Raw genomic sequence first — 12661 nt, 5'->3', positions numbered from 1 at the left:
GAACACACCTGTCTCCCATCAAGCAGGGTTTATATATGCATCCCGTGCACACACACACACACACACATACTGACAGGACCTTAACTGTGTGCACAAGGACCTGTGTGATGTCACGGTCATGTGACCAGTCAGTTAAAGGGGAAGGTACATGGTCAGGTAAAACACATCCTGGACCATTTACAGTAATGCTAGCAAGCTGCTGCATTACACTATGCTGGATTTAAAATACGTACTGGCCTATGCTGTATTATATACTATTTAATGAAGCTGCCAGTTGAGGAGCTGTGAGGCGTTGATTTCTCACACTAGAGACTCTAATGTCCTTGTCTCGTTGCTCAGTTGTTCAGCGCGGCCTCCCACTTCTCTTTCCTCTCTGGTTAGAGCCTGTTTATGCTCTCCTCTGAAGGGAGTAGTACACACCGTTGTAGGAAATCTTCAGTTTATTGGCAATCTCTCGCATGGAATAGCCTTCATTTCTAAGAACAAGAATAGACTGTCGAGTTTCACATGACAGTTCTCTTTTTCTGGCCATTTTGAGAGTTTCATAGAACAAACAAATGTAATGCTCCAGATTCTCAACTAGCTCAAAGGAAGGTCAATTTTATAGCTTCTCAAATCAGCCAAACCGTTTTCAGCTGGGCTAACATACTTGTGCAAGGGTTTTCTAGGGTTTTCTAAACACCCATTAGCTTCTTACACAGTCAGCAAACACAATGTACCATTAAAACACTGGAGTGGTGGTTGTTAGAAAAACGCCTCTATACACCTATGTAGATATTGCAATAAAAACAAGACGTTTGCAGCTAGAATAGTCATTTACCACATTAACAATGTATAGAGTGGATTTAATGTTAGCTTCATTGAAAAAAAATGTGCTTTTCTTTCAAAAATAATGAAATTTCTAAATGACCCCAAACTTTTGAACGGTAGTGTATATACAAGATATTACCTCTCCTCGATGGCAGCAGGTTAGGGCTCCTCAGACTCAGGGCAGAGGGCGCAGTGTAGTGATGTCATCGCGCCCTCTGCTCTGACACGTCACAGTTTCAGGAGATGCGGAAGACGCCAAAGCTGCGAAGGGACGGGGAGAGGGGAGCTGGCACCGGGTAATAACGTTCTGCAGCGAGCAGACCCCTGCACTGAGCTTACTGAGTGACAGGACACTGCTCACTGAGCTCAGCGTAGTTCAGGGCCCCGCTCGCTGCAGCCAGTCATTCTCCTCTGCTCCTTAGCATGGGCTGTCACCTCAAGACAGGTGAGTATAATGATTTTTTATTTGATTCTTATTTTTACAGGTTTTGGAGACAGCGGGGGCAGAATACAACTCTCAACAATGTCTCCTGCTGGCACTGATCGCAGCGCCAGCAGGGGACAATGATGAGAGCTGCCTCCAGCACCCGGCGCTTGGGAGCAGCACCAACTCTTCCCAGGCGCCGGTACATGTGATACTGATGACACATGGATGTTAAGCATGTGTCATCAGTGTGCACATGTGTTGGATGTTTTGAGACCCGTGCAGCATGAAAAAAACGGACATGTCAGCGTGTTTTGCTTATAAACACACGGTCCATGGAAACACACTGACGTGTGCAGAACCATTCATTTGAATGGGTCTGCATTTGTCAGTGTCTCCAGTATGTGTGGAAACTGTCACCACACGTACTGGAGACACTGATGTGTGAAAGAGGAGTTATTCACACTTCCATGGGATGTCCGAGATTCATCCTAAAGAAGCGTAAGCATTGTAGGCAATCAGTGGCAGCAGTACTCGTGTGGCATAAAAATATGGGCTCTAACACAACCCCATTACGGTCCCGCAAATATTTGTATTCATTTTTAGGTTCCATCTAAATAGGAGCATGTTTATAAAATATATGAAGGATGTCAGGAATGTTGACCCCTGAGACGATGCAAAGCAGTTAGAATAATCATCCACGTGGCCCCCAGAGAGCAGAGATTGGCACCCGGCAGAGGATACAATATATTACAGAGCATTGACCTATAGTAACCCAGGAATGCAGGACTTCCCACCTATAGCCAGATGGATGCACTTGGAAGATTGCTATATCTCTCCAGCAGATAAACCAATAGTGTAAGGTGCAAGGACCCTGAACCCTGGACCTGTAATTATGGATGTACGAAATCTCCCAGCTCCTTATATTGAACTTCAAGATAAGCAGCTTTCAGGTTAATATCATGCCCCGTATTAGGGCCCACAGTCTGTTCACTGGAAGAGTGTGGGCAGTACACTGTCTGCAGATGAAACCAAGGTCTCAGGTCACTAATGAACATCTAGATGCTTTTATCTTAGTCTGAAAAGTAGACTTGCCTATCCCCAATCCCTGATCAAGTAGACCTGCTGCACCCCCAATTACTGGTCAAGTAGACCTGCTGCACTTTCATTAATTGGTCAAGTAGACCTGCTGCATCCCCAATCACAGATCAAGTAGACCTGCTCCATCCCCAATCTCTGATCAAGTAGACCTGCTGCATCCCCAATCACAGATCAAGTAGACCTGCTCCATCCCCAATCACAGATCAAGTAGACCTGCTGAACTCCCAATCACTGATCAAGTAGACCTGCTGAACTCCCAATCACAGATCAAGTAGACCTGCTCCATCCCCAATCCCTGATCAAGTAGACCTACTGCACCCCCAATCCCTGATCAAGTAGACCTGCTCCATCCCCAATCCCTGATCAAGTAGACCTGCTCCATCCCCAATCCATGATCAAGTAGACTTGCTGCACTCCCAATCACTGGTCAAGTAGACCTGCTCCATCCCCAATCACTGGTCAAGTAGACCTGCTGCACTCCCAATCCCTGATCAAGTAGACCTGCTGCACCCACAATCCCTGATCAAGAAGACCTGCTGCACCCCCAATCCCTGATCAAGTAGACCTGCTGCACCCCCAATCCCTGATCAAGTAGACCTGCTGCACCCCCAATCCCTGATCAAGTAGACCTGCTGCACCCTCAATCCCTGATCAAGTAGACTTGCTGCACCCCCAATACCTAATCAAGTAGACCTGCTGCACTCCCAATCACTGATCAAGTAGACCTGCTGCACCCCCAATACTAATCAAGTAAACCTGCTGCACTCCCAATCCCTGATCAAGTAGACCTGCTGCACCCCCAATCCCTGATCAAGTAGACCTGCTGCACCCCCAATCCCTTAACAAGTAGACCTGCTGCATCCCCAATCACAGATCAAGTAGACATGCTCCATCCCCAATCACAGATCAAGTAGACCTGCTGAACTCCCAATCACTGATCAAGTAGACCTGCTGAACTCCCAATCACAGATCAAGTAGACCTGCTCCATCCCCAATCCCTGATCAAGTAGACCTACTGCACCCCCAATCCCTGATCAAGTAGACCTGCTCCATCCCCAATCCCTGATCAAGTAGACCTGCTCCATCCCCAATCCATGATCAAGTAGACTTGCTGCACTCCCAATCACTGGTCAAGTAGACCTGCTCCATCCCCAATCACTGGTCAAGTAGACCTGCTGCACCCCCAATCCCTGATCAAGTAGACCTGCTGCACCCACAATCCCTGATCAAGAAGACCTGCTGCACCCCCAATCCCTGATCAAGTAGACCTGCTGCACCCCCAATCCCTGATCAAGTAGACCTGCTGCACCCCCAATCCCTGATCAAGTAGACCTGCTGCACCCTCAATCCCTGATCAAGTAGACTTGCTGCACCCCCAATACCTAATCAAGTAGACCTGCTGCACTCCCAATCACTGATCAAGTAGACCTGCTGCACCCCCAATACTAATCAAGTAAACCTGCTGCACTCCCAATCCCTGATCAAGTAGACCTGCTGCACCCCCAATCCCTGATCAAGTAGACCTGCTGCACCCCCAATCCCTTAACAAGTAGACCTGCTGCACCCCCAATCCCTGATCAAGTTGACCTGCTACACCACCAATCCTTGATCAAGTAGACCTGCTGCACCTCCAATCCCTGATCAAGTAGACCTGCTGCACCCCCAATTCCTGATCAAGTAGACCTGCTGCACCCCCAATCCCTGATCAAGTAGACCTGCTGCACCCCCAATCCCTGATCAAGTCGACCTGCTGCACCCCCAATCCCTGATCAAGTAGACCTGCTGTACCCCCAATCCCTGACCAAGTAGACCTGCTGCACAGGGTAGAGGTAGTGCAGTGACTGGCACAGGCAGGGGCGTACATAGAAATCATGGGGCACCATAGCAGAAGTTTTAATTGGTCCTCATCCACCCCCTCTTCCCCCCCAAAAAAATGAATATTCGGTGGGGTCACATAAGAGCATATCTCACAACGTTGCAGTCCTTACAAAGTAATTTTCTTCCTACTGTTGCCCCTAGATTCCCCTTTCATTTCACCCATAAAGTATGATGCCAACAAAAGTGACCCCCAAACACAATATGATACCCCCATGTTGAATTCCTCCACATTAGCCTCCACATGTACAGTATCGTGACCCCACTGTACCCCACCCAAACCCCCCCAGAAAGTATGGTGATCCCAACACAGTATGATGCCCAACTGTTACCCCCACACAGCCCTCCATGCAGTATAATGGCCCCCACACCTCACCACACTGTAAAATGGCCCCCACACAGCCCTCCGCACAGTATTATGGCCCCCACACAGCCTTCCACACGATATGACGGACCCCACACAGCCCTCCACACTGTATCATTGCTTGCATACAGTAGTACAGCGACTGGCACAGGGTAGAGATAGTGCAGTGACTGGCACAGGGAAGAGGTAGTGCAGTGACTGGCACAGGGAAGAAGTAGTGCAGTGACTGGCACAGGGTAGAGATACTGCCGTGTCTGGCACAAGATAGGGATAGTGCAGTGACTGGCACAGGGTAGAGATAGTGCAGTGTCTGGCACAGGGTAGATGCACAGGGTAGAGACAGTGTGGCGTCTGGCACAGGGTAGAGATAGTGCGGCGACTGACACAGGGTAGAGATACTGCAGTGTCTGGCATAGGGAAGAGGTAGTGCAGTGACTGGCACAGGGTAGAGATAGTGCAGTGACTGGCACAGGGTAGAGATAGTGCAGTGACTGGCACAGGGGAGAGATAGTGCAGTGACTGGCACAGGGAAGAGGTAGTGCAGTGACTGGCACAGGGAAGAGGTAGTGCAGTGACTGGCACAGGGTAGAGATAGTGTGGCGTCTGGCACAGGGTAGAGATACTGCAGTGTCTGGCACAGGGAAGAGGTAGTGCAGTGACTAGCACAGGGTAGAGATAGTGCAGTGACTGGCACAGGGTAGAGATAGTGCAGTGACTGGCACAGGGTATAGATACTGCAGTGTCTGGCACAGGGAAGAGGTAGTGCAGTGACTGGCACAGGGTAGAGATAGTGCAGTGACTGGCACAGGGAAGAGGTAGTGCAGTGACTGGCACAGGGTAGAGATAGTGCAGTGACTGGCACAGGGTAGAGATAGTGCAGTGACTGGCACAGGGTAGAGATAGTGCAGTGACTGGCACAGGGAAGAGGTAGTGCAGTGACTGGCACAGGGAAGAAGTAGTACAGTGACTGGCACAGGGTAGAGATAGTGCAGTGAGTGGCACAGGGGAGAGGTAGTGCAGTGTCTGGCACAGGGAAGATGTAGTGCAGTTACTGGCACAGGGTAGAGGTAGTGAAGTGACTGGCACAGGTTAGAGACGCAGCAGTGACTGGCACAGAGTAGATATAATGCAGTGACTGGCACAGGGAAGAGGTAGTGCAGTGACTGGCACAGGGTGGAGATAGTGCAGTGACTGGCACAGGGTAGAGATAGTGCAGTGACTGGCACAGGTTAGAGACGCAGCAGTGACTGGCACAGAGTAGATATAGTGCAGTGACTGGCACAGGGAAGAGGTAGTGCAGTGACTGGCACAGGGAAGAGGAAGTGCAGTGACTGGCACAGGGAAGAGATAGTGCAGTGACTGGCACGGGGAAGAGGTTGTGCAGCATCTGGCACAGGGTAGAGCTAGTGCAGCATCTAGCACAGGGTAGAGCTAGTGCAGCGTCTGGCACAGGGTAGAGCTAGTGCAGCGTCTGGCACAGGGTGGAGATAGTGCAGTGACTGGCACAGGGAAGAGATAGTGCAGCGACTGGCACAGGGGAGAGGTAGTGCAGTGACTGGCACAGGGAAGAGGTTGTGCAGCATCTGGCACAGGGTAGAGCTAGTGCAGCGCCTAGCACAGGGTAGAGCTAGTGCAGCGTGTGGCACAGGGTAGAGCTAGTGCAGCGTGTGGCACAGGGTGGAGATATTGCAGCGACTGGCACAAGGTAGAGATAGTGCGGCGTCTGGCACAGGGAAGAGGTAGTGCAGCATCTGGCACAGGGTAGAGATAGTGCAGCGACTGGCACAAGGTAGAGATAGTGCAGTGACTGGCACAGGGTAGAGATAGTGCAGTGACTGGCACAGGGTAGCGATAGTGCAGCGTCTGTCACAGGGTAGAGATAGTGCAGTGACTGGCACAGGGTAGAGATAGTGCAGTGACTGGCACAGGGTAGCGATAGTGCAGCGTCTGTCACAGGGTAGAGATAGTGCAGTGACTGGCACAGGGTAGAGATAGTGCAGCGTCTGGCACAGGGAAGAGATAGTGCAGTGACTGGCACAGGGTAGAGATACTGCAGCGTCTGGCACAGGGAAGAGGTAGTGCAGCGTCTGGCACAGGGTGGAGATAGTGCAGCGTCTGGCACAGGGTAGAGATAGTGCAGCGACTGGCACAGGGTAGAGATAGTGCAGCGTCTGGCACAGGGTAGAGATAGTGCAGCGACTGGCACAGGGAAGAGGTAGTGCAGCGTCTGGCACAGGGTGGAGATAGTGCAGCGTCTGGCACAGGGTAGAGGTAGTGCGGCGTCTGGCACGGGGAAGAGGTATTGCGGCGTATGGCACAGGGTAGAGATAGTGCAGTGTCTGGCACAGGGTAGAGGTAGTGCGGCGTCTGGCACAGGGTAGAGGTAGTGCGGCGACTGGCACAGGGTAGAGATAGTGCAGTGACTGGCACAGGGTAGAGGTAGTGTGGCGTCTGGCACAGGGTAGAGGTAGTGCGGCATCTGGCACAGGGTAAAGATAGTGCGGCGCCTGGCACAGGGAAGAGGTAGTGTGGCGTCTGGCACAGGGTAGAGATAGTGCGGCGTCTGGCACAGGGTAGAGACGCAGAAGTGATTGGCACAGGGTAGAGATAGTGCAGTGACTGGCACAGGGTAGAGATAGTGCAGTGACTGGCACAGGGTAGAGATAGTGCGGCGTCTGGCACAGGGTAGAAACGCAGCAGTGATTGGCACAGGGTAGAGATAGTGTAGTGACTGGCACAGGGTAGAGGTAGTGTGGCGTCTGGCACAGGGTAGAGGTAGTGCGGTGTCTGGCACAGGGTACAGATAGTGCTGGCACAGGGTCGAGGTAGTGCGGCGACTGGCACAGAGTACAGATAGTGCTGGCACAGGGTAGAGGTAGTGCGGCGACTGGCACAGGGTACAGATAGTGCTGGCACAGGGTAGAGGTAGCGCGGCGACTGTCACAGGGTACAGATAGTGCTGGCACAGGGTAGAGATAGTGATGGCACAGGGTAGAGGTAGTGCGGCGACTGGCACAGGGTAGAGAGTGCAGTGACTGGCACAGGGTAGAGATAGTGCAGCGTCTGGCACAGGGTAGAGATAGTGCAGTGACTGGCACAGGGTAGAGATAGTGATGGCACAGGGTTGAGATAGTGCAGTGACTGGCACAGGGTAGAGATAGTGATGGCACAGGGTAGAGATAGTGCAGTGACTGGCACAGGGTAGAGATAGTGATGGCACAGGGTTGAGATAGTGCAGTGTCTGGCACAGGGAAGAGGTAGTGCAGTGACTGGCACAGGGTAGAAATAGTGCGGCGTCTGGCACAGGGTAGAGACGCAGAAGTGATTGGCACAGGGTAGAGATAGTGCAGTGACTGGCACAGGGTAGAGATAGTGCGGCATCTGGCACAGGGTAGAGACGCAGCAGTGATTGGCACAGGGTAGGGATAGTGCAGTGACTGGCACAGGGAAGAGGTAGTGTGGCGTCTGGCACAGGGTAGAGGTAGTGCGGCGTCTGCCACAGGGTACAGATAGTGCTGGCACAGGGTCGAGGTAGTGCGGCGACTGGCACAGAGTACAGATAGTGCTGGCACAGGGTAGAGGTAGTGCGGCGACTGGCACAGGGTACAGATAGTGCTGGCACAGGGTAGAGGTAGCGTGGCGACTGGCACAGGGTACAGATAGTGCTGGCACAGGGTAGAGATAGTGATGGCACAGGGTAGAGAGTGCAGCGTCTGGCACAGGGTAGAGATAGTGCAGCGTCTGGCACAGGGTAGAGATAGTGCAGTGACTGGCACAGGGTAGAGATAGTGATGGCACAGGGTTGAGATAGTGCAGTGACTGGCACAGGGTAGAGATAGTGATGGCACAGGGTAGAGATAGTGATGGCACAGGGTTGAGATAGTGCAGTGACTGACACAGGGTAGAAATAGTGCAGTGACTGGCACAGGGTAGAGATGCAGCAGTGATTGGCACAGGTAGATGCACAGTATGGTGGCATCGGTGTAGCATCTCGGCAGCACATGAGCCTGGCTGGTGCATTGAGGAAGGATTGGTGGGTAGACGATCTGACACCTCCTCTTCGCTCCGGTGGTACATTATATCCCCTCAATATCGGGCTTCCCAGTCAGACAGGTGCATGTCCCAGTGCTCCCCGTCTGCCACCTGCCATTAATCATTCACCCGCGCTCTGCGCACTTTGCAAGGCCACAGCCTTGAATCTGAGTCAATAATGAGGCAGCGGCGACCCTTGATCTCGGTGAAGGACGTGAGCGCTTGTCTCCTCATCCTGATCTGGGGAGATTGCTGCGGACAGAGCGCGGCGGCGCATCGATAATCCTGGGAATTATTACAGAATACAGCCTTGTAAACAGCCCTGCACCCACCGCACTGCGGAGCTGACACGGGGCACAGTCCGTACAGCCAGGCCAGCACCAGACATGTGCACCAAGTACACCGCCATACAGAATAATACCGCGCTGCAGTGACTGAATCACTCATTGCCGGGGTGATCTATTATATATGACGTGAATCCAATGCAGCTCGGTGAGAGGACAACTGGCACCTGGAGCGCGGAGGAGATGTCACTGCAGCCAAACCCGACCCCCAGGGTGCAGAGCAACATGTCCTCCCAGGGGTCTCACTGTGACCCCAGAGTGTGGAGGTCCATAGTCACCACCACAGCACCAGACATCCCCCGGTGTCACCTAATTATGAGGTCAGAGAAGATGAAAACCATCAGGAATAGAACCTGCGCCGGGCGATGAGCACAGCTTGTAGCACCGGATCCTGGTCACACCGTGCAGGGGCCGCAGGGTCACCGCCCGCTATAAAATAATCCCTACACTCACAGCAGGACCAGAACCCTGATGATTAACGCCACCTCTGCCCCCACGTAGAGCACCAGCTTCATCAGGGGGAAAAGGGGCAAAACTCCAAGAGTAAGCCGAACGGTGAAACATGGGAACTGCAGATACAAAGCTCATACTACAGCAGCAGCTCCTCATCTACTGCTGACACCCAGCCTGTATATACAGGGTTGTCCAAAAGTAGGTGGACAGAAAGTGTAATAAGGTTATGAAGGGGGAGATTTATCAAACATGGTGTAAAGTGAAACTGGCTCAGTTGCCCTTAGCAACCAATCAGATTCCACTTTTCATTCCTCACAGACTCTTTGGAGAATGAAAGGTGGAATCTGATTGTTTGCTAAGGGCAACTGAGCCAGTTTCACAGATCTAGTTTTCACAGATAGATCTCCCCCAGATCTGTTTTCTTTTCAGATAATTCGGATAACACATAATGGCAAATAATTGAAATACAGATCAAAGAAAATGGATTTTAACAGAGAATTGGAAATCTCAAAATGCTGAAACTGTTGGAGCAAATTGGGTTGAAACATTTGGTACTCGAGCCCCAAAGAGACAAAGACAAACCATTTACCGCATTCGTGACAAATTCAATGCCACCGGCTCAATCCTTAATGCTCCAAAAACTGCTCGATCCAAAACCGTCTGTACAGAAGAGAATAAACAACTTGTGGCTGAAACATTTGTTCAAAAAAGTCCCCAGAAGAGCCTCTGTGGAACTGGGAATTTCACGAGCTTCTATCATGTGAATCCTGGATCTATTGGGTGGAAGCTGATCGTCCACCTCTAATTCATGGGTTATTGGAGGATGATCCAGACAGGCGGCTGCAATTTAGTGAGATTATGCTTAACGAAATGGAAGGAAATCCAGTAATTTTCGATAACATTATGTGGAGTGATGAAGCTTCTTTCCCATTCTCCGGCCATATTAACAGACATAATTGTATTTACTGGTATAATGAGAACATGCATTTAACATTAGAGCAACAACTAAATGAGCCGGGCGTCAATGTTTGGGGTATTTCAAGTTTTGGTGTTTTAGGAGCAATATTTTTTGATGGAACAGTCACAGGAGATAAGTATCTCGAAATTCTAATCAATCAAGTTGTTCCCCGTTACAGCAACAGCCGAATTCACACGACCTTTATTTCCAACAGGATGGGGCCCCTCCACATTATTCAAGAGTGGTCCGCGAGTATCTTGATGAAACATTTCCTAATAAATGGATTGGCCGAAGAGGCCCACGTGATTGGCCGGCACGTTCACCAGACTTGACCCCAATGGATTTTTTATTTTGGGGAGAACTCAAGGACAAAGTTTATAGTCGAAAACCAAAAAGTGTCAGTGATTTGAAAAATTCCATAAGAGATGGATTTCACAAAATTATTACCCAAAGAGACTTGTGCAGAAAAGTTTGTCGAAGCGAAAGAGGCGACTTCAAAGCTGAGCAAATTGTAATGGAAAACAGTGTGAGCCTCTGCGGTGATAAGATGTAAGGGCTTTTGTATTATTGTTCAGAATAAAATGTAATTGTCAATGTTATGCTGTCATGAAATATAATTTTATATATAAATCAAAATAAATCTTATAATTTTCTGGCCACCTACTTTTGGACCACCCTGTAGTGAGAGTTGTCAGTCCCACCCCAAGGTGATGACATCACTGATATAATGTTGAGACCACGCCCCTTATACTGCAGCACCAGCTCCTCATCTATCACTGCTGACAACCAGCCTGTATACATGTGTGAGAGGTTGTCAGCCCCGCCCCCTGGTGATGACATCACTGATATAATTATGAGACCACACCCCTTATACAGCAGCACCAGGTCCTTATCTATTACTACTGACAACCAGCCTGTATACATGTGTGAGGGGATGTCAGCCCCGCCCCCTGGTGATGACATCACTGATATAATGATGAGACCACACCCCTTACACTGCAGCACCAGCTCCTCATCTATCACTGCTGACAACCAGCCGATATACATGTGTGAGAGGATGTCAGCCCCGCCCCCTGGTGATGACATCACTGATATAATGATGAGACCACACCCCTTATACTGCAGCACCAGCTCCTCATCTATCACTGCTGACAACCAGCCGATATACATGTGTCAGAGGATGTCAGCCCCGCCCCCTGGTGATAACATCACTGATATAATGATGAGACCACACCCCTTATACTACAGCACCAGCTCCTCATCTGTCACTGCTGACAACCAGCCTGTATACATGTGTGAGAGGTTGTCAGCCCCACCCCCTGGTGATGACATCACTGATATAATGATGAGACCACACCCCTTATACTACAGCACCAGCTCCTCATCTGTCACTGCTGACAACCAGCCTGTATACATGTGTGAGGGGATGTCAGCCCCGCCCCCTGGTGATGACATCACTGATATAATGATGAGACCATACCCCTTATACTGCAGCACCAGCTCCTCATCTATAACTGTTGACCACCAGCCTGTATACATGTGTGAGGGGATGTCAGCCCCGCCCCCTGGTGATGACATCACTGATATAATGATGAGACCACACCCCTTATACTGCAGCACCAGCTCCTCATCTATAACTGCTGACCACCAGCCTGTATACATGTGTGAGGGGATGTCAGCCCCGCCCCCTGGTGATGACATCACTGATATAATGATGAGACCACACCCCTTATACTGCAGCACCAGCTCCTCATCTATAACTGCTGACCACCAGCCTCTATACATGTGTGAGGGGATGTCAGCCCCGCCCCCTGGTGATGACATCACTGATATAATGAGACCCCGCCCCTTATACTGCAGCACCAGCCCCTCATCTATTACTACTGACAACCTGCCTGTATACATGTGTGAGGGGTTGTCAGCACTGCCCCCTGGTGATGACATCACTGATATAATGATGAGACCACACCCCTTATACTGCAGCACCAGCTCCTCATCTATCACTGCTGACAACCAGCCTGTAAACATGTGTGAGGGGTTGTCAGCCCCGCCCCCTGGTGATGACATCACTGATATAATGATGAGACCACACCCCTTACACTGCAGCACCAGCTCCTCATCTATCACTGCAGACAACCAGCCTGTATACATGTGTGAGGGGTTGTCAGCCCCGCCCCCTGGTGATGACATCACTGATATAATGATGAGACCACACCCCTTATACTGCAGCAGCAGCTCCTCATCTATCACTGCTGACAACCAGCCTGTATACATGGGTGAGGGGTTGTCAGCCCCGCCCC

The sequence above is a fragment of the Phyllobates terribilis genome, unplaced genomic scaffold (assembly GCF_046119375.1).
Source record: "Phyllobates terribilis strain yellow unplaced genomic scaffold, ASM4611937v1 Scaffold_4__5_contigs__length_816908805, whole genome shotgun sequence".
NCBI lineage: Eukaryota > Metazoa > Chordata > Amphibia > Anura > Dendrobatidae > Phyllobates > Phyllobates terribilis.
The sequence above is the reverse complement of the archived record's forward strand: the minus strand, read 5'-3'. Positions refer to the sequence as shown.